Here is a 25750-nt window from a genome sequence, read left to right on the forward strand (position 1 = left end):
TTGTAGCGACCGGAGACTCCGAGTGCTCACAATTACCACGAGTTAATCTTATCACAACAAAAATTCAATTACTTTTATCAAGGTTATTTCATAGGCTCAGTGGAGCCCTTTTTCTGCTGGCCATTGTGCTCCTTTGCATGCGTCTCTCGCTGCAAATAATTGAGCGCCACGTTTTACCCGCAGAACGCCGCGTCCCGAGCCGCAACAATGCGGCGTGTAACAGCTCTATGAGAAACCAATAATGGGGGCATTACTGCGGTTCGCCTCGGGCTGAGCACCTGTTAGCTACCGTCTCACCGTTCTGTGCTTACTCTGACATTTAAAACGGACGTTTTTCGGTATTGATAACAGGTTAGTGGCGGAGCTGCAAGCCAGGAGTCTGATGAAGGCTATTAAAACGCTTGCAAAGTGGCGAGATTCAAATCGAAAAACTGCCGCCCCCCTTCACACACTTCCGTTTTTTTTTTTCTGCTTGACTTATCTGCATTCGTTCCCCCAGACCCTCATCGCAGAGGATTCTGGGTAGCTTCACCCCACCCCACTTGCCTGCCCAACACACCAATTACCACCGAATGGATTTTTTGGGGGAGTGAAGCAGAATAATTGTGCAATTATCCGGGTGAAATGGGAAGTCTAATGTGTTAAAGTAGGATTTTAAAGCAACTACCAGGTGGTGAAAAGGGGAACGATTTGACCTCTATCCAAGCCATACACCACCACCAAGATAAATAAACAGATATGAGCATAAATATGAATAGCTTATGGGAGTGCCTGCCCAATGAACCTCAAACAGGGTGCAAGCTTTGGGTCAATGAGAAAGCTTATTGAAATTCTGTTGATCACAATTATGTCTCGAAGAGATTATCCTGACGATTATCCTCTGGTGAGGGGTTTGTTAAGAGATATTTTTCCTCCCCAATTTGTTGAGAATTTACCAGACTGACATTTCTTATTTTTTGGATGGAGAACGATCAGTATTCGTTGGTTGAGGGCAGCCTTGGGTCCATTACGGTGTTGGGTAGTCTGGTTTCTTTTCCTGACTGGTTTTGTAACAATAAAGTGTTCTCCTGAGTCATTTGGTAGCCGTCCGCGGGATAGTCAGATGGTGGACTGCCACCATCTTGAACCGAGACGTTGTGGGTCCCGGTTTGTCTGGAATCACCCCAAAAGACTGGTTTCCTGCAGCCTGGTCACCTGGAAAAGGGATCTCTGTATGCGTTCTCCCTTTTTTTCACTAAATGGGCTTTTTGAGTTTTTCTTTGCCTGGATGGGGGTTATAGACCAGGGGATGTTGTTGATTTGTGAACAGTGGGCCTAGCTGCGAATCCCCTCGAGACTGTTTGCAATTAAGGGATATACTGTATACTGTAAATAAACGTGACTTATCACTCTCCGCTAATTAGCCTGGTCATCTGTTATTTGCCAACAGATCTTTGACATAGATGTGTTCTAATCATATCTTGAACAGCATACATGTTTTTGTGTCACCTGGAGAGCAAACCCATAGCCCCCCACTGGGAGTTCTAGCAATTGACTGGATGTTGTGATAAGAAGCCAATTAGCCACAAAATAAATGGCAGTTTTGTCACATATATGATGGCCAATATTACTTCACGGGCGTACACAATAGGAGCTAGGAACCGTGTGGTTGCAAACACGTCATTGCAGACAGCATTTCACACTGTAGTCATTATTGATATGAAAAATGAGGGAAGGAAATCAGTGGAAAGCCATGAAGGCATTTCCCCCCAAATAACTCATTGCATTGACCCTAATCCAAATCCACTCAGAAACCAAGCAATTTCGCACCGCCATTCTCCAGACCCTGCTAACTTGTGAAACACGGGGGAAGGTGAGAACGGAAGGAGGTGGGAGGGGGGCACAAAATGAAAATTCAAGGGAAGGGAACATAAGATATGTTGTCTGCTTTCAGCAGTTGTTAGAAAATAAATTGCTTTTGAAACTTGAAATGTTTACCTCAATTGAGAAGCGTTTTATGCCCTTGACAGGAAATTATTTCACAGCCTCTCTGGCAGTTGCTCTTTCCAATGGTAATGTTTCCTTAACCCCAACAAATAACTTAGCCTTCACATTTTGCTCAAGTATAAATAGCCCGCCACATTCATGTTTGGAGGTCTTTCTCAATAGGTTCCTCAAATAATTTCCCTCCTCATTTTAGAGCAACAGGAGGAGCCAAATAGAGAGCAAATGGTACATGTGCGGTCCATTATTCAGTGTGAAATTATAGGGAGGGAAGGAGGCAATCAGATATGGAACGGAGACAAAATCACAATCACAACAAATAGAAAAGCAAGAGGAGGTGAATGTAATATAGGTTATGGGTTACAGGAACAGGAGTAGGTGGGTGAAATGTTTGGTCAATTAAAGATATTACAGAAAAAATATCTGCAAGATTTCAACTGGCATTTAAACTTGGTCTAAATTGACAATATAGAAATACCACCAACTTCTCAACAATCTTTTGTTATCTGCTATTTTCAGAAAATTTATGACTGAGCTGATAGGAATTGACAGAAATGTCCGTACATCGGGCGCGTTGAGCAGTAAATCACGTCCATGAGATAGGACCACCTCCTCAAGGCGGGCTCATTTCAGCAAGGCATCTACCCTCAAAGCTACAAAACCGACGGCATTTTGACATTCTGTGCAACTTTAGCAACGTGTTTTCTTGAATATTATAAAAATGACAATCATCATTAAAAAAGCACCTTATACCTGTATACCCAACCGTGTAACAACAGTTCCACAATAATAACAAAATGACAACATGTAATTTCCTATCATCCTTCTGTTGATTTTACAGTAAAACTTCAACATTTAGTCCCACCTTTTTATTTTGTTGATAAAGATGCTGAGTGTTCCAAGTGCCTCTCCAGCCAACACGCACACAAACCAACAAAACAAACCCATAATGGAGGCTCTCAAAGCACCAAGCGACAAGATTACCGACCTCTCTCGGCCCCCCCCCGCCGATGCTCCCGGTTGAGAGGGAATAACAATAAACACAAATATGAGGTGAAATAGAGATGTCAGGGCCAATTAGGTTGAATGTTTTCATTGCGGCAATCGCCTCCAACAAAGAGGCTCCTGTAGCTAAATGCCATACGCGGATACAAGAGTCCCTCGCATTGTTTGGAGTGAGGCCTGTGATCTGCAGTGTGCTCCAACAATGCTGCAAGCTACAAGTGAGCTTTAATTGTGGGCTGACAATGTTCGTATCAAACCACTGTAGTTGCAAATGACTTTTGCACCGTTTATTTGCCACACAAAAATCTAACAATCTGTGTATTGACCGTACAAAAACAATGTTGATTATACAAAATCATCTCTGTAGATCTTTGACTATCAGTATATGCATATTCATTGGTCAATGTACAATTTATTGTTATGCAATTTGATCACGGGCAACCAAATGTCTCACTTAAACTGATTTGAAAAATTGACTTTGTTTAAAAGCAATTCTCCTCCTTCTCGTGGAATGGACTGGTCCATTGGAACAGTTGATCAAAACTATGTAACTAATCAGAGCCAGACGCTCTTGCCAGTTGCATACGCACTGCTGTCAATGTGCGGAGAGCAGTCGAGATGGCGCGGCGAGTGATGATTTCATCACAAAGATGTGAGTTTCGGTTGAGAGTTTTTGGACCCTCATCCAAGAGTTCTTTACTGGACCCTTGGTTCTCAAAATCAAGAGCTAAGATTACTCATTCCAGATAAGGAATATGGGATTATTGTGCTCGACTCACTCTGAAAAAGGAACAAATCATAGACTCTGTTATATTCACTTAGTGCTGTTAAGTCAGAAGTGGTTTGTCATTGAAGATGTCTTTGAAGCATGCTTCTTGTGAATAAGCTCGGCATGCCACGTAATTAGGCCATACATTCAGATTATAACTTCACCGTAAACTTTTGTCAGGCACATTATAACCCGGTAATTTCAGCCACCCAGGAAAAGCGGCAATAATTATGATTGAATAGTGATGACTACTGTCATAAAGCTATGGTTGTCTGATCAAGTTAGTTCACCACGACTAACGGCGGCAACAATGCTGGGGAGCTGGCGGTGACTAATTAGCACACCCATAATGTTTCCCCCCTCTTAAACATCTCCCTGGAGGCTGTTTTGAATCATTATGCAAATGATGTTGTCAAATGTCAATTATCGTGAGCGGAAATCCTGTGATTTATTATTTTGAAGAGTTGTTGTTTGCAGGCAGAAAGTTTCTTTGCCAAGTCATTAAAACTGTGTGGGAGACAAAGGTGGCTGAAGGGGAACTGAAGAGCAGACGTACGTTTAATGGTGGGGGAAAGACCTTGCTGTTTGGAAGCATATATCACGTGCAATGTAAAACGTAACTTTTTTTTTTTCATGTTCAACTGGATGGACCCAATTTGAGGTTTCAGACCATGCAATTATCAATTTAGTCAACTTATAAAAGACCAGAGTGCCAATTTTCTACTGCAATTTTGTAATTGCTGACCACACCACTCAGCCAATCACTTCTCCAAATGTCAGAAGCAAATGAAATTAGACATTTTAACATTTAACAGCTTTGTGTATTAGGCAAAATAAGGCAGCAAAACTTTGACCCCAAACCCAATGGCCATCATGGTTAAGAAAAAAAAAAAAGCTTTATTATTGGAAAGCTATTCACAGAAGAATAGTGTCTCTGCCACTGCCCTGATGCCCTCGGAGTCAAGTGGCTTACAATCCTGGTGGGCCTCGACCGGACAACACCTCTTGCGTTTGCACAAGGGTTGGTGCAAAGGTTAAAAGCATTTCAGTGTCAAGCGTGTAGTTGACTTTCATGATTATGTGTTCCCGCTAAATGCCATACAGTGAGTGGTATGAGGGCTGACTGCAACATTAGGTCCATTCCAATTACAGTATTGCAATCAAGACAGTTCCAAAGCACTATTTTCTACATTGGGTCTAATTTTTGTCGCCTAATAAAAATGTCAGACTAAAATCGTTTTCCTGAATTTCATTGTCAGTCTGCAAGCAAACTTCCACTTCGTTGTGTCTTGTGTTTCTATTTCTCCTTTCCGCATTGTATAATTGTGCCATTCTTTCTATTTGATGAATTTAAGGACAACATCTGTGCACAATATTAGATTATTAATATTAAAATATATATTCATATTAAAAAATATATCCAAATGAACATTGTGCGACGCCCCCCCATTGTTGTATTGATCTTTTTTCCTCATCAGCTTCCAATTTAAACAACCACATGATCTCAAGACTGTCTGTGCCGATTTAGTGGACCCATGGCAAACATGCATCCTCAGCATCTTATTAGAGGAGACCTTGATATTTGATTTAAAATGCCTAACAGAAGTTAGTCCACACCCATTGATGCTCATTAGACTGAAAGGTGCTTTATATTCGAGAGCTGATATTCTGTTGATGGCCTTTTGAAGTCATCTGCGGTTATAGTTTTTGGTTGAAAAAAAAAAAAAATAGGTACGGTCAACGCTTGGGAGAGGGTACGGTCTCCGATTGGATAACAGCGGGGTAGCGAGGGGACTCAAGGGACCCCATAGAATCAGAACAGAGACGGCTGTGTTCTTAGTGAAAGGCGATCCTTCAATGTTTAATCAAAGGCCATTTCTGGCACTTTGTTAGATTTCACTACACTCACCATTTTTTTTTTTCACACACTTATGTCCTTCAAAAGGATCAGAACAGTGGGGTAATAAGAACCGTTGCCAAGTTTGATCATGAGTGCTTAAATGAGTTTGGCCCATTAAATGTACCTCTGGATAATGAATAAACCATTCATCTTACGGTCCTGGTGTGATCTCTAATTAGGCCATGTGAGAGGAAATTCCACTGCTGCTCCATCTGCGGGCACGCAAGTACCTCAAAGTTAACAGCATGCGTTCATAAAGCTGAAATAATAACACAAACTTGTGTGTGCTTTAGTAGTTGTCACCGGGATCTAATGACAATGATTTTTAAATAAATCAAACATTTGAGACGGGTACACATTAAAATAACCGGGCCTAATTTCAGGAGTTATCCTCTCTTCTGATTATCTTGACCAATTCCTGTGGTGTGAGGTGTCTCAAGCTTTATATACGGATATACGGTTTGATCTGTTCTGACGTTTAACAACAATAAAAACCTATATATATATATATATATATATATATATATATATATATATATATATATATATATATATATATATGTAGACAAAGGTATTTAAATAAGAAACATATTGAAAATGTCATGTGATTCCTCAGTTGTCACTCACGCCCGTTATCGGTTCAACAGGGTCTTCATTCAGTTGAGTGTTATACTCGGGTTCCACTGTTATTACTTCACCTTTTCTCATAAAACCTGATTTTTTTTCTCAACGTAGAAGTGGAAGGAAGAAGAGCATATTGAAATTTGCTTTTGATACGCTCCCACACACTTAACCTTAATTCCCCTGGAAACATTTTATGAACCTTCATGAAGAAAATGGGGGAAAAAAAATCAGGCATAATTAAAGTTATAAATGTTTTTTGGCAGACGGAGTAGCTCAGTGTGATTCCTTCCAATTTCAGCATTTGGCAGTAGCAGAGTCAGACTTGCCATAGGTGACTACTTAGCCTCTAAATCTCGCTAGCTCTATGTTTGAACCCATCAACTTTTCCATCTCAAGAACTGCATGCTTTAGATGGTTTCTTAAAAAACGAACGAGACATTCTCTCTACTCAGTATGGTAAGAAACAGTCAAGACTGATTATGATCATATGATGACATGCATCAAATCTAACCCAAACAACTCGAGTCAAACCTCATTGGGCAAGGCACAAATGATCCCTAATGGCGGATGGTGATACCATTTATCTTTCAAAGTTTGTCATTGTGATCTAACAGCACCTGATTGAAAGCTGCTCATTAGTAGCTTAACATCTGTTCAGGCTTTCAACCTGACAAGTGTGTGAAAGTAATTTTTCAGAGAATTGCACCACATATTAGTTGCTTCAGTACAATTTTGGAATACACATGTACACACACGCGCATACACACACACATATATATATATATATATATATATATATATATATATATATATATATATATATATATATATATATATATATATATATATATATACACACACACACACACACACACACACACACACACACACACTTCCGTGTCCTGTCTGCTTTCTGGGTCCAAATTCTGTTCCTCACGTGACAAGAGGCCTACTATGCTACTCGATGTTAAAATTGGTCAGAATGATGGTGGTACTTGAAGAACTAAGTACTTTTTAGATGGTGCTTCGTGTCAACAAAATAAGCTTGAGAACCACTAAACTAGACAATGAAGACTAAATAAAGTGTTTTTTGGGAACCTGACTTAGTTCTGCCCATCTCCTTTTAATTCCCCATCAGTGTTGGGAAGATCACAGTTTCCCCCAAATTAAACATCATTCAGTGGTAACGCATTCAAGAGATTCCAATTAGCCGAAAAGTGGTTCTTCATGATTGTGTTTTTCCCACCAATCCCTTTCCCATTCAAACACTTTAAAGAAAGCCTTCAAGGGGAAAACCAGCCCTCCCCATCACTCTACATTAGTGGTTGTGTGCGTGTCGTTGCGAGGGAGTGCTATCAAGTGGTATAAATCTTTAATTTTGGAGATCCGTATTAATGGCCGAAACAGCCTCAGATCTGTGTTCCGCTCGCCGCTTTCATCCTCCCGGCTGGAGGAATTCCGGGGGAGGCGGAGAAAAGTGGGGAGGGTAGCTAGGAGATCGTTTGCTCCCATAAGTACACAAAATTAGCTTCTTATCGGTTGATCTCTGTACATGATCCTTTGGAAATTTGCTGCACGTCCAAGGCTGGAAAGTTGTGTCCCTGCTGGCTCATGTGTGTGGAGGAAGCTCTAATTAAATCACTTTTCAAAGACAATAAGGCCTGAGTGTCTGCAGCTTCCCCCGTCACCCTTTTCAACGATTTTTTTTTTTTTTTTTTTTTTAACATCGCAGGTCGGTGCCATGAAGGAAATTAAATTTTCGTTCATCCCTTGCGCACACTCGTGTTGCCCGTCACAATGTTTTATCACAATTGAGTGAGGTAAAATAAATGGAAGAAGGAGATGCTGGGAAGCACAGCACAGAGTGAAGTACTGGAAAGTGGCTTTTGGCTTGACATGAGTTTGTTATTTTTGCTGAGAGAGAGTGGCTTTCTTTTCATCTGCATTTGTTTGTTACTAAGTCACTGGTTTATGGAAAAAAAATACGGATAAAGGGACTTGCTATGAAATGAATTCCATCCATTCAGTCGAAATGTGGGTTTTTTTTTCAGTCCACGTGCATTTTTTCCTCAGTCCACAATTTCACACAGTTTCCAGGCGTTTTAACAACAAATGTCACCTCTATTTGTGCATCTATGCCAATGACATATAGTAACAGGCAGAACAATTAAATGCTCTTCCACTGGATGGCAGAGGTACTATAAACTTATATATCCACCTGTTGTCATTCATACAATGTAATAAAAGGCCATGGTGTTGCATTGAGCTGTCATTTCAGGTTCGTGGTGCTGCTATTTTGCAGGTTTTTTTGGTACAGTTAATAACTATGTGTCTAAGTCCCGTTTATATTGGGAGAATTTCCACTGTCGGCCACTCGATGGCAGCACACTAGTTTGAGACGGCGTAAATTTGAAAGAAGAAGAACAAAAACAGGAAGTAATTCAACACAGCCTAGTTTTTTGCTGAAATGTATTCAATGTCATCCTTTGTAATCCTGCTTTTTCCACCTACAGAAAGTGATTGTAGGTTCAGTTTATTATGTACATCTTTGGGCAGGATCATTGATATATATTGTGAGATAGGGTTGTTAGAGTGGGAAAAATGCATTTGTTTACTGTAAACAGAAGGATCATTACACTGTTGGTGCAATATTTTCGTGTTATCCATTGCTCTTGCACTCTTGTTTTATTTAACCCATGAAGTCCGGGAGTGCATTTCTACCCTTAAATCCGGGAGAACGTATGCGTCATTTTCTTTTTTTATAATATATGTTTGCTAGACAAAGACAATATTGACGTCTTTTTAACAGAATAGAGGGTAGTAATTACCACTCGATTTTTTCAATATTAAAAATAGTGCTTCTCTTTTTTACATCTTTGATTGAAACAGTAAGGATGAATAAACTCACGATTGAGTAAAAGCCACATGTCTAAGCTCTCAAATTCTTTTGGAATGATGTTTCTATCTGCTACAGGGGCTGAGATAATTAGCTTGTAGGTGTTGAATTTCTAGCAAAACTTCAGGTTTTTGAGGGTAATTCCAAAAACGATCTAAGGTTTTGGGGAGCTGTTGAGCTAGGCGCTTTAGGCATTAATGGGTTAAAGACATTGAATAAATTAAAATGCCGTACATGCTATTAAAAAAAACTTGCCTAAGGAGCATTTCTATATCGAAAATTTCACTTTTGCGGAGGTGGTCTAGAACTTCCACGATGGAAGGGGGATTATTCCAAGTCTAAATTGAAAGTCAAGGTACCACTGTGGTTCTCTACCGAGTGATGCAATCAAGCAGTCGACATGCGGTGTTACTTCCCAATTTGGGCTAGCCCCAGTCCTTCTTCAGGCTGTTTCCTAATGTTGCCATCCCCCCACCCGTATTTCTCCGCTCTAATGAGTCAGGGCTGCGGAATTAGGCCGGGCGCCGCCTGTTAATGGGGCCTGCGAAAGCCGGAGAGTGACTGAACCTCTCGTTAGCCGAGCCGGCTGCTATTGATTGCGGCGGGCCACTGGGGGCTTCCTACCTGTGGTTGACTTTGTATTTTCTGCAGGAGTTGTAAGGGTCTGCAGAACAACAGGGACCACGCACATCTCAAACAAGGCCTATGAAAAGCCTATCAATTAGGCTTTGAAGGTCAAGCAAACTCCCCCCCCCCCGCGTCTTGCTGAGACTTGAGCTAGCGGTATCTCCTCGTCTCTCGCTCTCCAAAATACATCTGAAGACTCCATTCAATTAAATATCTCTCGGCTCCAGCTGCTCCCTAAGTGAAAGGTCAACTAAGTCCAGGAGGCTAAAAGAGAAAGGCACGGCTTCTTCGCTACACACAACAAAGGCTCCCCCGAGCAGGCGCTCTCGTTGTTAATGATACCCACTGGTCAATCCCTAACTAGCAGTGACAGTTAGCCCCACAAGCACCACTGCAAACCAGAGCCGATCGATCAGGTGAGGGAAAAAAAATACCCGTAATGATAACCCGCAGACATAATGTCAAGTCCTTGCACTGTCCCAATTGGTTGACATTCAGGTAGATAGCCGGGCAGACATCAAAAGCTAAAGGTGCAGCAGCAGAGCTGTCTTGCTCTCCCGCGCCCACGGAGGTGGGTTAACCCTCTCGCATGAACTCTAATTATCCACATTGTGGCCTCCGGGAGTCCCAGAGGGACGGCCAAGCGAGACCGACGACACGCACGCTGGCTCGCGCACGCTCACACACTCAATAACCATCAACACAAACAGTGCCTAATTGAGTCAAATTGGGACTCATTACCTCGGCTTTAGAGCAGTCATGTTTAAAGTGTGGGCGAGTGTGTGAGTGTGTGCAAAAAGGGTGTGACAATAGTCCACTTTCCAAGGCACCTGCAGAGTTGTGAGTGATGCTGGGCAATGATTTTAAATCTGTATATATCAATCACAAAATATTTCAATGAATTCCTGAAACAACGGTAATAAAGTTCTCTTTAAAAGATGGTTCCATTTTCTCCAAAGTATTGGAGTGGATGACTTAAAGTAGGTCTGAAGACGTCTGCGCCCGATCCATTTTTCGTCATTGAACCCCTCGTCTTTTTTGGATTAAAAACCGGACAGACGGCCTGACTCCAGCGCTGGAGAAGAAGTGCTGGCTCGGCCGCCCCGAACACCCGTCGATAGGCGCTGGAGTGGCAGCCAAAGCGGCACTAAGACAGGATGGCTGTCGCTGCCTCACCGATTAGAGCGGCAGACTGCATGGGGGATAGAGAGGGAGACGCTAAGAGATGTCAGGATCCCTTACACAACGCTCTGTATCCCCGTTGACCCTCCTTCTATTGCCTAAATGAACAGACTAAAGGTGATCATATTCCCCATACTATCAATACTAGCTGCTCTATGGCTGTACTCCGATGGCCTTGTGACCTTCTTCTTTAGTCTGTCATCCAACGCACGTATTGGAATTTTTTTTAATGGGTAAAGTCCAACTTTAGTTCAATTCATTATATAATTCTATAGCATCAAATCACAACATCTAATAATACATATATACTTATTATACTTGAACCACACTCTTCACACTGAGGCCAACTGAAGTTAGAGCCACTCGCCTCCAGTGTAGATTTTCAAGTTTAAAATCACCGTAACATCTATGCTGATGTATTTATTTTTTGCCTTTAGCTCGGATGTGATATTTTGCATTATTCACATCATAACAGTACGTAGTTGTTCCCACAAAGCAGAGAGAATATATGCCTCTGAGTTATTTTGTATGATGTGTTTAAAAGTATAATGTGTGATAAAGTAGCAAAAATGTGTCAGTTTCACCGTAAACTTTGAGATTGACCATTTGAAGCTAGCATGGGGAAAAGTCTTTTTATTTCCTTATAGTGATGTTATGTGATAGTCTCCTATTTCTTGACCGCGAGGACAGAATAGAACAGAACAGAACAGCTGCTACCGTTTCAATCTAACGCTCATTATCAAATTGTCACTTTTCTTCCGTCAGTTGAAAAGCGTTCTAAGTTTTGCGCACTTCTGTGAGAAAATGTTTCTCTTGCATCAAATATTGCAGAAAAAACAGATATGCTTGTTAGGTTAATTGAAGATTCCAAATTGTCCATAAGTGTGAATGTAGGAATACCGTAGGTCTGAACTCGATTACGAGTTGCCGACCTTCCATGTTGAAATACGGATATTGTATTTAAAAACTCAAACACTCCGTCGTAACTAATAAGATTCTTACTTAATCATCGTCTTCAAAAAGGCAGTTGTTCGACAATGCGATAAATATTTAAACAATTGAAATCCTTAGGTATGGTCCAAGTTATATCATTAGAGCGTAAAAGTCAATCCGTCGAAATTATTGATTTTAGGATCATGCTGAACTCCATGTCAAAGACAATAAATGCCTCAGAGCGCTTTGATTTCTCATTATATTCATGTCTCCACAGTTCTTCTAAAGTCAATATCACATGTTCTCAATGTATGGCTGCGGACAACGATTACCTCCCGACCCCATCCCCTTATGGGAATGTTTAAAATGACAGCGGGTCTGGTCATATATTCTAATATCTTGTAAAGAGAGTCTCATTTCAGTGAACACTAAATCCATAGCTGGATTTGGATTTCGGGAGCGTTGGGAAAACTGAGAACGTTGGAACACGGACTGTCTCATATGGCACTTTCATGCTGTGGACAGACGTGTAGACGAGCAGAGCTTGAAACAAATCTTTGTGTGGTTGTGTGTCTATTTTCTATAGCATTTGTCTCCAAATTGTACAACTTTTTGAACTTTTAGGGACTTTTTCTGGATTAGAGCATTTAATGTTCTACCCAAATGTCCAGGATGTTTTTTGTCACACTCAAAATATTGAGTCAAACTCTACAAAAGACAAAACAACCAATTAAATATCCCATCTTCTTCACGTTCCTCCCTCCCCCCTGAATTCCAATTTGTCCAGAGTGCCCGAAATGTTCATTTATTTCAGCGTTCCCCCGCATGTAATTTACAGGTGCCGCACTCCAACTCGTTTATTCCTTTGGCGCCTCAACTCCTCGCTCCGTCACTTTGATTGAACTCGATGGGATTACAACAGACTTAATCGCTCCTGGGTTTGTCCACTTATTACCATGTGAACCCCTCCGGTTCAGATTGTTTCCAGGCCTTCCTGTAAAGATTACCTGCTCTTGCCGCAGAATTGCTCCATTGTCTCGCATGCGGGCAGTAAATGAAACGTGAATGGCGGAACGCCACATTGGTGGCTAATTGCTAATGGAAGTTTATGTAAATCTCTCAGAAAGGGAACACCAGCTCAGCAGCTTGTGATATTATACCCAGAGGTGGGCAATTTACAAAAGTTTACCGGTCTGCCATCCATCAGTAGCCTGAGTACACGTCCGTCATCCGTCAATCCGTCATTTTTTCAAGCCGAACCAAACTGAAATTGTCTGTCGGTCAGCCCGTTAATGTTATTTTAACCGCACTTCCGTCAGTAAACATCAAAGTTCCGCCAGCCCGTCAATTGTCAGTGGATTAAAATGCTTCCTAGTCCTTGTGCAAACTGAAATACGGTTGCCATTAAAATAAATGAGTGTTTTTGCTTTGAATTCCCCTTCTTCTTCTTCTTCTGTCTTTTAGATAGTGGCAAACAACTTTTGGTACATTGCTGGCATTTTCTGAAATGGGTTGTGGGCCTTCAAAATACCGTTTCACAACCTCCTAACCCTACTCTTTCCAAAAATAAAAATAGAAATGTAAAACTTAACTCACAAGAACTTCTGTCTAAACTGTCTCTGTATTCAAAGCTACTTTATTACTTCTTAGCTCATTAATAGTCAATCTGACTAACTCATGATTCTCTCTCTGGTGCATACCGCCACCTGCTATACATATAAGCAACCCAATGTCGTTGTACTTTGAGCAAAATGACAATAAAGGTATTCGTATTCGTAAAGTCAATGCGGTCTGGGTCGTGTTTCCGTCTCTCATCAGCAAAACGGGCGTCCGTCAATGATGGTTTTGTGAGGTCCGTTCAGACTTGGCGCATGGTCCACTCTAAGAACATCAGTGCAGTGTTAAGATATGGGTGTTGTGACAATTTGTATATCAGAGATGGGCAACTTTGGTTTCATCAGAAAATCTCCCCAACCTGTGGGAAAATGTGTTATGATCTGATGAAGTCAAGGTTGGGTTTGCCAGCCTTGCTTGCCTGCAGTTCCAAAACAATGCCGAAGCCGGTGCAAAAGTTTGTTGCATAGCAGCTGCTGGCAATGAGACGTTATTTACGCACCGCGCTCCCGTCGAGGCTGTTTTTGCAAACACCCCAACATTTCATTTTTGAGACGTGCGAGAAGGTCAGGCAACTATTGTTGATAATTAACCCCCAGTGTCAACACAATAAAACATTGCCAACAAAGCCTCACCTCGGAGCGACACTGACTCTTAAACTTGTACTCATGACCCGCAGCCAACAATCAACATCATCAATTCACACACATACACTTACACACAAAGGCATACACATAACAAGTCAATGGGAAAAGGTCAGACGTAGCACTTTGCGAAAACCTTTGGTGGTGTTTTGCTTCGCCACTGTGGGAGCGGTGCATTGAGGGACTGTCAGAACTAACAGCGCACTGCCAACAGAGAGGTGCGCAACCTTTAGTGTCCTGGCCTTAAGGAGCACCAGCACTCTCACCTTAACATTGATTTTAAAGGCCATGTGTACTATTTACACTTTACATTTACTCTTCAGTTTGCTGTCTGCTCAGTGGAAGATGTGACCGGCATATTTCTAAGGCAAACAATGCACACATAATATACAATCACCCAAATATCAGGGCGAAAATGCAATCTTACAAACACAATGGAACATAATCAGTAATTGCTAATCGGGACGAATTTGCGTTCCAAATTCTCATCAAAGGCTCGATTGGCGGATGTGTCTAAAAGATTATCCTGACCGTGTGAGGTAGTTATTTGCGATCTGATCCATAGTTTGGACACCCCTGTCATAATACAACTTTATTTTCATGTATTCTTTTTTTCATTATTTTTGTATTATTGTGAAATATAATGGGATAATATAATTCTTTTTCCTCAAAATTTGACATTCTTATTGACAGAAATCTGTTCAAACAGCCATGTACTTTTTTGGACGCTAATAGTGACAGAGTGACACTTCTGCATTCAAGTCAAGTCATATTTTCTATTATATCAGTTACAGGAAAAGCGGAAAGGGGGTGGGGGGTTTGGGGCACACTAACTGGCCATTACATGAGTTTTATTGAAAGGCCAATATCAGCGCGGTGATAAATGTCTCCCGACAACATTTTAGGTGGCCCGGCAGGCGGCTCATTTGGATGAGGAGCTGCATACAAAGTTCAATCCCATCTGTCTCCGGCACAGTCAATACTGGCGCAGCAAACACTCATGCATGACATTTGCAGTCGGCTCCGAGACACAAATCATCCTGTGGGGAGTCTTATAATTAGGAGTGTTTTGCATGATTTAGTCAATCAACAGTAGAAAAAAAAAAATAGAGAGGACGGGAGGGGCGAATATCCACAAGGTATTAATTACTGGTGTGCACTATTTTGTGTATCCAAAATTCACTCGAGCGGGACACATTTACAGTCCACAATAAAACATGAATGAGCTTCCAGGGTGGTCTCGCGCCTTGAGCCAACGCCATCGGCGAGGCATTCCTGTGGCTCTTTTTGTTTTTTTGTTTTTTTTACCAGCAGCCCTCCAGCCAAGATGTGGCGCCTTTACACAAAGTGGACGTATTGAATATAAGCGGGAAGGAGCAGTACACAAACAGAGATCTGAATCAAAAGGCCCGTCAGCATCCGCCGAGATGAGTGTGCACACCTTAATCAACACGAGCTTGTATATTTTATTTACAGCCTATTTATTATTGAGATTCAAACTTTTCCCTTTCTGACTTGGTCTCAATGAAGGTACATTTCACGCTACCTTTGAACGCAAGGCCAATGTTCGGCCGGGGCGCCATTTATGGTCCGCCGTCCATTTTTTTGCGGCCTGCAAAAAAAGTGAAAATGTTGCTTTGTTTTCTATGTAACTCTTTCTTTTTTTTAGCTTTTATTTTGATGTACAAAGTATCAAAGTTGAAAAAAGTGTTCCTTGGATCGTTCTAACATGAGCTCTTCTTTTTACTCCTCCCTCAGGGATTCCATTATTCCATCATCCCTTCCCCCAAGGTGACATCCAGGACTTTCAACCAGTGTGGCTTGGGTAATGTAATTAGCCGTTAAAGTGAGACGTCCTAAAGGTGACATGCTACGACAAACTTCATCACACGGCAGCCTTAAGGCCTCCCCTCGCCCCGCAATCAAATGGCAGTATGTCGACGTCAAATTACACAGATTACAAGTGTAATCGCGGCCGGTCCGGCGGCTGTCAATCAGCTCGCGGTGGTAAAAGTGTGTCATCAGGTGGTCCGAGCTGGGCTAAGTTGTGAGAGGGCGAATGAAGTGAAGCAGAGACGCTTTAATTAAAACTGTGACATTGTATCATAAAAACCAGAAACCTAATCGTGATGGAATAAGTATAATGTAATTATCAAGCCGGTTATAAATAGCTTTAATTTCATGCTTTGTGGAAATGAAATGGAAATGGCATGGAGGGGTGGCCATATGTGGATGTGTTTGTGTGCGTGTGTGTGTGAGTGTGAGAGGAGGTAGTTTACCGAGCTTGTCGCCACCCTTCTGCCAAGTGCCAAGAGACAGGAGCCAAATCCAATTTCTCCTCTCCAGGTCACACGTCTGTCCACTCAGCCATCCTTCAAACTTCTCTCTATTTGTCACCCTGCTCATTATCATCCACCCTGCTACATTATCTGATGTGACTCTCCTTAAAAAAAAAAGAGAGAAAAAAAAAAAAGCTGGGGGGTTGTAAGGAGACGCCTGACAGCTCCCGCCCCCCCCCCCTAAAAAAAAAGTCCCGAGAGTTTGTCATCTCCCCCTTTCCAGATGCCTGATGATCCTAATGAAATCTAATCTGCACACTCAAACCGCAGCAAACTTGCGTTTGGAGTTAGGTTGCTGGAAGTTTTTACTGCACGCCGCACACTAGGCGATTGCCTCTCACACATACAGTAGAAACAACCCGCTGCTACAGAAAAACAGCGGCCCCCGGTGTTCTTACGGGGAAACGACGTTTTAAAACATCACATAGTGTGCTGTACGGGTATGCTGTACTCAACATGTCAAAAGAAAAAAAAATCTGATATTCCAGGCAGCTATAGTTAGATATTAATACTACTACTACTATTACTACTTATAATAATAAGAAAAAGAAGAAGGGGAACATGCGGAAATTAAGGTGAGCGTGTGGATATTCATTGACTATACTTGCGTGGTTCTGTCACAGAAACTCTCCACGCTTTGCTTTTTAGCCAAAGGTACATATAAAATGATGTCATTTTCAGCGTTCACACGCAATTCCTCCAGAAATTGCCCATAGTCTCGTGTTATCATATTATTTCCTTTATTTTTTTAAATTTAATTAATTGGTCTAAACCACATATTGAATTCGCATGTTCTTGTATCAGGCTGTCCCGAAACTCGCAAAAAAAAACAAAAAATAACTGCCGGGACTGAGACGTGTGTGTTTCAAACAGCATTACTGATTAGCTTGTTGGAGGGTGCGAGGAAAGAATTCATAAGGAGGGTTCACAGGTGCGAGGGGTGAAAACCCAGCCGCCTGAGAGCCTAATGATCTGAGGGGTCCTTGAAGTAATCTGCAGGGAGCCCCAATAAATGCAGGACCACACCAAGAGAAAGCATGGCGGTCACGCAGAGCGCTGAAGAAGGTGTTCTTTTTCTCCCTCCTTCCCCCCAACAATAAAAGCGCTTGATGAGGTTTGCTCACTGCAAATGAAACCAATAATTATTACGCGGCCGCAAACAAATGCATTCAGAGTTTTAAATGAGGTCTGATTGAATCTTTCTCACTTTCCCGCGGTGGCTGTGATTACTGCATCGTTTTGATTAGCACAATGATTGCGGCGGGTTCCAGTTGTAATCCTTCAAGTGGAAGTGCATCGCTAAATGTCTCAATTGCGCTCGCTGCGTCAAAATGATGTCTGTGACAATACCAAAAAGCTCAGAATGTGCCGATGTATAATTAGGGAGCGGAAACCTCGGTCAGAGCAATTTTTTTTTTTTTTTTTTTTTTTATGGGGGCTTTTAAGGCTGATTTTTTTTGAAAGACAAATTGCTTAAAATGAAGGTTACAGAACCAGTTATTGTGCTTAACAGAAATGCTACAAAAGGAAAGAAAAGAACTAAAAAGGCTTGTGTGTGATAAAACAGCACCGTTGAATTTTTTTTTTTTTTTTCACACATTTAAAGGTCAGTCATAATTATAGGTGCAGTAATGGATTTTAAAGAATAAAACTGAACGAGCACAAACGCCCACCGCTTGAAATGTGTATTTGTTGTTGAGGGTGAAGACAAACTGCAGTTCAATGTCTAAAAGAGACCAATTGTGAGTTCAAGCAACATTTGCTGCAAAATATTCAAACAAACATCGAGTGTCTTTTGTACTCGAAGGGTACAAAGGTGCCTTACGATACTTTACAAGAGACCCGATTAAATTTTGCGTTTTTAAAAGTAAACACATAGCAGCAAGTCTGTTTAGCTTAACGCTAACAAACAATGCAAAAGGTCATAAATCGATTAGCCAATAGGCAGCGTTGCTGTGTTACGACACTTTTACACAATGGATATTTGGACACATATGGTGGAGCAACACATGTAGAAAGATAACACTGGCAAAAAAAAAAAAAATCAAGTGTCCAAGATATTTTATATACAATCCGTTATGTTTTTTGTTTAAACTGGCTTTTGTTTTTGAACATTTAATTGAGGTTACAAGATACACTGATGCTTTGATGACACCTGATTTTTCATTTGTTTACTCATAATATTGCATAATTCTCTTAATATTTGCTTGATTTTCCACATTTGATTTTCACAGAAAGCTCTCTGCGATAACAATTGCCATCTTTCACAATATTGTGCAAAAAAAAAAGGAAAAAATGGACATGCTTGAAAAGACAGATATAAACTAATCAAAGTTGTAGCGTAAAGAGAATACTCTGCTTACCTCTGGGTTTTGACATAATAGTTCGGTATTAGTCCAGTCCTGAGAGTGGCGGATCTTCGGCTAGCCTAGCTACCAAGTCATGGGTGGAGATACATAAAGGAGCTCCTTCAGGGTTTGAGCCTGGAAAACAAAGATTGATTCAATTTACATTTTTTTAATAACAACCAGCAACACTGAATGGCTTATATTCGACTTTGGAGGTTCCACTGTAATTTAAAACTAATTTTGGAGAGGGTTTGTGTTTTTATCACGTCGTATTAATTTCCCCTGGAGTGACATTTTGATAGGAGCAGAACAGATGGGAAATCCAGGATTGTCCTGGCAAAATTCATCATGAAAAATGCACCCGACACCTGTGTAATTTACCTAATCATCTTTTCCTAATAAGCTCCCCCCCATTAATTATGCACGACTTCCACAATGCAATCAAGATAAAAGTAAATCTGATGACTTAATACCCTTCAAAATAATTACCCCCTTCTCCTCAAGTCATTCAGCAGCCCACAACCATCTCAGGGACATCTTTTATTCTCATATCTTCCACTCCATCTCCGTCAGGATTTTAATTGGTTTTAAAAAGCAGTAAATTTGGTCTATTGCAGATTTTGCTGCAAAATAATTCCATATTTTATTTAATTAAGCATGCAACTGTGGCATGCTGCTCATATTGCAACATACAATTATTTTTCAGAATTGGGTTTTGGCTGAATATCATCGTCAAATGTCCAAAAAGGTCAAATTTGAGAAAAACCTGCATGCGAGGGTTAAATATAAAATATAATTCTTGAAGCAGTTAAAAACCACTCACTCATTATATGAAATTATCTCCAGATCATTTAAACCCTGCAAATGACCCCCGGAAAATGCAAGACGGCTCTTTCAATTTGCCCGCCGCCCATTGCAGCGTTATTCGGCGATGTTGCCATGGCGACAGAGCAAGCAACATACACGAGGGGTAAGCGACTGCGTGAACACAGCACTTAGCTCCACTCGAGGCACTTTACAGCATTGGCCCTCGTTTGCAGCGTCCATGCATCTGATGGCCATGAGAGGCCGCGGCCTGCCTATTGGTTGGTGATGCGTTCAAGGACACATAAACAGAGGGGGACCGGATCAAAGAAGCGCCGCATGGATTAGAGGATGGAGGAGTCATGTGGCAGAATTCAGAGCAGTTCTATAAAGAGAACATCAAACCTAACGTAACCCCAACATCACTTTGAATCTCTAGTTCAAAACCCTCACTCTCGCTTAAAACCTTACTTGTGGGAACACTAGCATAAGATAATACCCTACTTTGAAACCCTAACCCTAGTTCAAAATGCTACTTTAAAACACTTCTTTGAAACCCTAACACTAATTTAAAACCCTATTTTGAAACCCTACCATAGTTCAAAATCCCACTTTGAAATCCTAACACTACTTTAAAACACTAACCATAGTTTTAAAACCCTAACTTCTATAAAATCAGATGTCACACATTCTGACAACTGGATTTTGTAATCCAAATGTGTAACCTTTGTTAAAAATTGTCACCGTACTTGGATACGCAAACCCTCCTTTGAAACCATATTTTGAAACCTTAACCCTATTTTAAAACCCTAATTTGAAACCCTCACCCTAGTTTGTAACTCTTTTTAGAAACACTAAACCTAGTTTAAAACCCCACTTTGAAACAATAACCCTAGTTTAAAAATATTGAAAAGTGGAATTATTTTTTTCAGCCTTCACACAATAAATTAAAAGCGATGTTTGTCATTTACCAAAAAGCGTTGGATAAAACGCTCTGTAAATCTGTCATGCGGCAGTGATGAAATAAACGCTTTGTTAGTAATGCGCTGTTTGTCATATTTACAAACTGAGACGCGAAAAAAAAGAAAACATTGAAAATATACGGTGAAAAGAAAATCAATGGGAAGTTTTAATGGGTGTTATGTGGGTAATGATAGAGGGGGTTAAGAGGCGAGGGCGCGGGTTAATGGCACTATCAGGACACAGACCAAGTTAAATGCAGAGGAAAGGTCCACCACCAGAGGTTAATTAACCTTTCTAAACCCAAGGTGTCTGGATGCACATACATATTGAATGGAAGCTGCCACAAAAAGCTGTAGGTCACCGCTAATACATTCCGCAAGTTACAATTAAAACATCATCAGACTCGCGTCTGATCTCCATTTAAGAGCCATTTATGAAGCCGCAATTCAGGAGGCAATTTATTACAGTCAAAAGACGTCTGAATGGGGGGCAGTCAGGTTAGCAGATATGCAATTGCAGTCATTTCAAAAGCAGAAAACCGGGAACCAATTCAGGCGGTGAGGCATTTACTGTGCTTTCCTTTTGCCTCTCGATGGAGTCAATGAAAGACGCGCCAGATCACCGCAAAAGACATTAGGATTCTTTTCGCATTGCGTTGTTCTTGTTTTGCATCGCAACTGGAATTGACGTGGTCCAGGTGAATTGGCAGAACACATTTTAAATTCATATTTCGCGACACACGGTAATATTAATGCTAATAAAACTAAGTATACTGTTATGTATTACTGTAATAAACACTGGGAAACACCATTTGAAGTGAGGGAATGACGTTTGTTTTATCTTGCACTCTACAAATACGCCATGTATTTAAAAAAAAAACTAAAACTAATACTAAAACTAATAAGAACTAAACTAAAAAGAAGCATTTTCGAAAACGATTATAACTGGCCAAAATGGAGCCCACTCCAGTTTTCATAAATTGCGATTTATTTCTATATTTAATTATTTTTATCTATTTATTCAAAAAAACGGTTGTTTTTGTGGGCACACAGCCTGTTTTGCAGCCCTGAATTCTTGAGCAAGTCAACATGAGATTCAGGCGCACGCCGACAGCAACATGCTCAAAACGGCATCTTCTCTTTCAACCAGCTAGTACAGCAGGTTCCCTCAGCGACCGGTATCCCGGTTGTCGGCGCCGTGTTGGTGAGCTCCCCGTGGGTTGCCGCGTCCTCTGAAGCCGAGGCGACATCGGGAGCTGCATTTGCACATCTGGTTTGTCGGAGGCTTCCTTGAAAATAGATGGCGGGCTGTATATAAGGTATCGAGGAGGTAAGGCCTCCTTTCCCCACTCCAAACAAAGACAACAAAAGAATTCCCACAGGATAGCGACCGATTCTGCCTACCTGCATACACTCGCTCACTGTTTCAAGCACACACACACACACACACACACACACACACACAACTTCAATGATGTAACAAACCTGCAAGGCTTTCCACCCCCACCACCACTACCCTACATTTCCAGTATTATTTTTCCCCCTGCACTTTTGATTCACTTTAACAGAGGAAGTTTTCCCGAGTGCGTCCCACCCTTTTCTTGTAACGTGTCAAGCGCATCCATTCCCGAACCGTCCCACGAGAGTCTCCACCCAAAACCTTTCGCCGCACCCCTCCTCTCCAGATGAAGCTTATTCCCCCAGCTCGCGCTTTCCAAGTAATTGCCCGGTTGCTCTACAAGTACGGCTTTCTGGGCTACGCCGGTTCACGGATTTAATTTGCGGGTAAATAGATTTTCTGCTGAGTTTAAAAGGCACCGTGCCCATTTGGAGGGGGGGTTGGTTTGGGGGAAGTATATTTGGGCTTTTTTGGAGAAAATCATTCGACGAAGGAAGAGCAAGTTCATGATGCAAAACAAGCAGAAGGTGCTGACCTGACAACTTCTCGCACTTTGAATTTCTTCTCACTTGATGTGGCAAGTTTCTCGCTCAACAAAGTGTGGTTAAAGGTTGGAAAAGGAAAACTAGAAAGAAAGTAGTTTGAACAAGAGAAAGTTTCATGCCTCCACGAGCACTAAAAGTGGTTAGTGGAATGGAAAACTTCTACTGTATATGTTAGCATGTACGTACGCATTTTAAAAAGTTTAAACCAACCAAGTGGTATTTTGAACTGTTCATAATTCCCTCCATCTTATAAGGTGAAGAGAATTATGAACAGTTCCAAATACAACTTTACTGCATTATCTCATTTATTTATTTTTACTTCCCTTCTCAAAAACATGGGTTTTTTTTTTCAATTATGTCGGTGAGTTTATAGGTCACCATTGGTTTTGAAAGTATTCATCATTCATCATTAGCTTTTTTGGATCACAAAAAAAACTCACATTCAAACAGGGGTGTGTAGACTTTTTATAACCACTCTATTGACATATTATTTATATAGTACTTTTCACAGATAGGGCATACTGTATACATCCCATTTGTTTGTCGGAACTACTATATATTTCAATAGTAACAACTTCCAACCTTTGTCAACTATAATATTTATAGATTGTGGAGTTTTGAAATTTTGACATACTGTTACAGGCATATTGTTTTTACATATTGGAAACATAAGAATAATATTGCACGGAGGAAAAGATTTCAAATTATTGTCCTTTCTTTTTTACCTCGAAAGATAATTAAAATAAAAACAAAAAGAAATTTACAAGATTAAAACAAGGATTTGGCTTAATTAACACTAGTTTTGCACCAATTAATTTAGTATGCTCAGATATCAAATCATCATGCATCTGTTAGCTCATATAGTCATTCATGTTTGACATTACTGTAGTTCAATCAGGCAGACCTCATCTAATCTCCACCTAGTGTATGGCAAAGTCTTTAGATATTCATTATTAGCTGTCTTGTGTAATTATTAAAACAGAGATAGCGCCACAGTCAGATGACCTGCAGGCTTACAGCTGTTTGTAGAGATGCAGGATGAATCCCGAGGGCCTCCACATGGCTGCTCGGAATATAAAAAGAAAAACTCTTTTCTCTTTTTTTTTCTCTCCCCTAAAGCATCAAATAGCCCGTTGTTGGATTCATCTGATGAGAGCTGAATGGCCGAGAACCATAATAGGTACAGTATATCAAGAGCAGCGCTAACAATGTGTTTGGGGGAAATAAGCGATAACAGAACAACCGGGCTGCCTTTGTGAAAAGTAAAATAAAAAGGGATCGTCTTTGAAAATAATAATAAAAGAAGAAATACCTCTGGAGAATAAGCCAATTATAATGAGATAAAAGAGCACTAAAAATAAGGTGGCGATGAAGACGGGTACTTGTGTTCATTCCTCTTCAATACTGGCTCTTCAAGGTCAGTGTTATTTGAATGTAAATTGTCATAATGCTCCCGTCTATGCTTGCTTAAACACAATATTTAGAATTCTTTGATGACCATCAAGTAAATGTTGAATGATTGTATGAGCAATAGAAACTCAAAGATGCGCCAATGAGGTTGATTAGGGCATATTTATATCCGTGTCATTGCAGCCGTTTGCCAAAATACAAAAAGTTAATTTTATTTCTCATTAATGTACACTCAGGACCCCACCTTGATAGAAAAAAATCTGAAATGTTTTGCAAATTTATAAAAAAGGAAAAAAATTGAAATATCATGTGGTCAAAAGTATCCAGACCCTGATGCATTTTATTGAATAGAAGGACCCTTTTGACCTAGTACAGCCATGATTTTTCTTGGTAATGATGGAACAAGTTTTTCACACCTGGATTTGGGGATCCTCTGCCATTCTTCCTCGCAGATCCTCTCCAGTTATGTCTGGAAGGTGAACATTGGTGGACGGATATTTTCAGGTCCCTGCAGAGATGCTAAGTTGGGTTTAGGTCAGGGCTCTGGCTGGGGCAGTCAAGAACGGTCACAGATTTGTTCTGAAGCCACTCCTTTGTTATTTTACCTGTGTGCTTCGGGTCATTGTCCTGTTGAAAGGTGAACCTTCGACCCAGTTTGAGGTCCTGAGCATTTTTCCCGCAGGATATCTCTGCACTTGGCCGCATTGATCAGACTGAGTACAGTTTGGCAGATAGCGAACAGTCCCTCAAAAAGAGTCAAATGTTGCTGGTTTCAAGCCGTTTATTACACTCCAGTTGAAGTTAACTGTAAAACTAAACACACAAAACAAAGAGAATGACATATAGTGCACATTGGAACATAAATCACAGTACTTCGTTTTATTTCCCGAACGTAGTTAGCTCATGGCTAATGCACAATGAGAACGCCATTCACTCGCTAAGGAAAATTAGCATGGTAATCGCAACACTTGAATCTCTCCCTCAAACAACGGGCACTTATCCACAAACGTTGCAGGAAGGCACAGAGAGAAGCAGCCAAACAATACTTACAAGCATATACTCTTCCTAAGATGCAAAAAAAACACGTTTTATAACTACTAAACTCTTCTACTCCTCAATGTAACAACACTATCTTCTTCTACTCCTCATTACACGTATCTCAATACAAGGATTCACACTGTCCCCAAGTGGCCAAGTGGTGCACAGCTTGAATAGCGCCCCCATTAAATGTACACACAAACACAGGGCAATAAGTAAGGTTTCGAAAGTATCAATACTTCATCAACATATTTTGCTATTGTTATAAAAAGTATCGCGATACATCACAAGAACGATATTCTTCCCAGCCCTAATACAGTCGTAACTCTGCTGTAGGTAACACCTGCTTTTATTTGGGAAGCATGTTGTCTTTCAAAATCAAATCCATCTGCGCAAAACACCAAAAATGATGACGTGTGAGGTCTGGTCAGGTGTTATGAAAATGGTTCGATTAAGTTTAGAAAAACATTTTAGGTTCATGATATGATCACTGAGCACAGTTCCGTTGCATTTAACTTTTAAATTCAATACTTTAATTGCATTTAATCTTCATGAAGTTTTTGTTTGTACATTAAATTTGTCGGAATTTGATTTAAAACACTGCGGCTTTGCTCATTTTGCTTGTTTGAATCACAACTTTCCCTGTTTGACAAAGGACATTTTAAAAAACAAAAGCCCCAAACAGTGACTTGTAATATCGTCATGCAGCCTGCAAACTCACTGGCAAT

At 40.8% G+C, this 25750-nt stretch overlaps 1 protein-coding gene across 3 annotated transcripts in view; it reads right to left on the reverse strand.

The window, feature by feature from the left end:
* lmo3 (LIM domain only 3) overlaps positions 1-25129 on the reverse strand; it is a 97317-nt gene extending 72188 nt beyond the window's left edge. The window contains exons 1-4 of one of the 3 annotated variants that reach the window (XM_086022525.1): positions 25035-25129; positions 24590-24797; positions 24401-24492; positions 18880-18999 (exon numbers count right to left, since the gene is read on the reverse strand). The gene's annotated coding sequence lies outside the window, so the exon portion shown is untranslated. Of the gene's footprint in view, positions 1-16456; positions 16591-18879; positions 19000-24400; positions 24504-24589; positions 24798-25034 lie in introns of those variants that run through there. The other 2 variants (XM_086022526.1, XM_086022527.1) reach the window with 2 other exon arrangements.
* Between the last annotated feature and the right edge of the window lie 621 nt (positions 25130-25750).

This window comes from Filicampus tigris, chromosome 22, assembly GCF_054856515.1.
Source record: "Filicampus tigris isolate MCC_2025a chromosome 22, RoL_Ftig_1.0, whole genome shotgun sequence".
Classification (NCBI taxonomy): domain Eukaryota; kingdom Metazoa; phylum Chordata; class Actinopteri; order Syngnathiformes; family Syngnathidae; genus Filicampus; species Filicampus tigris.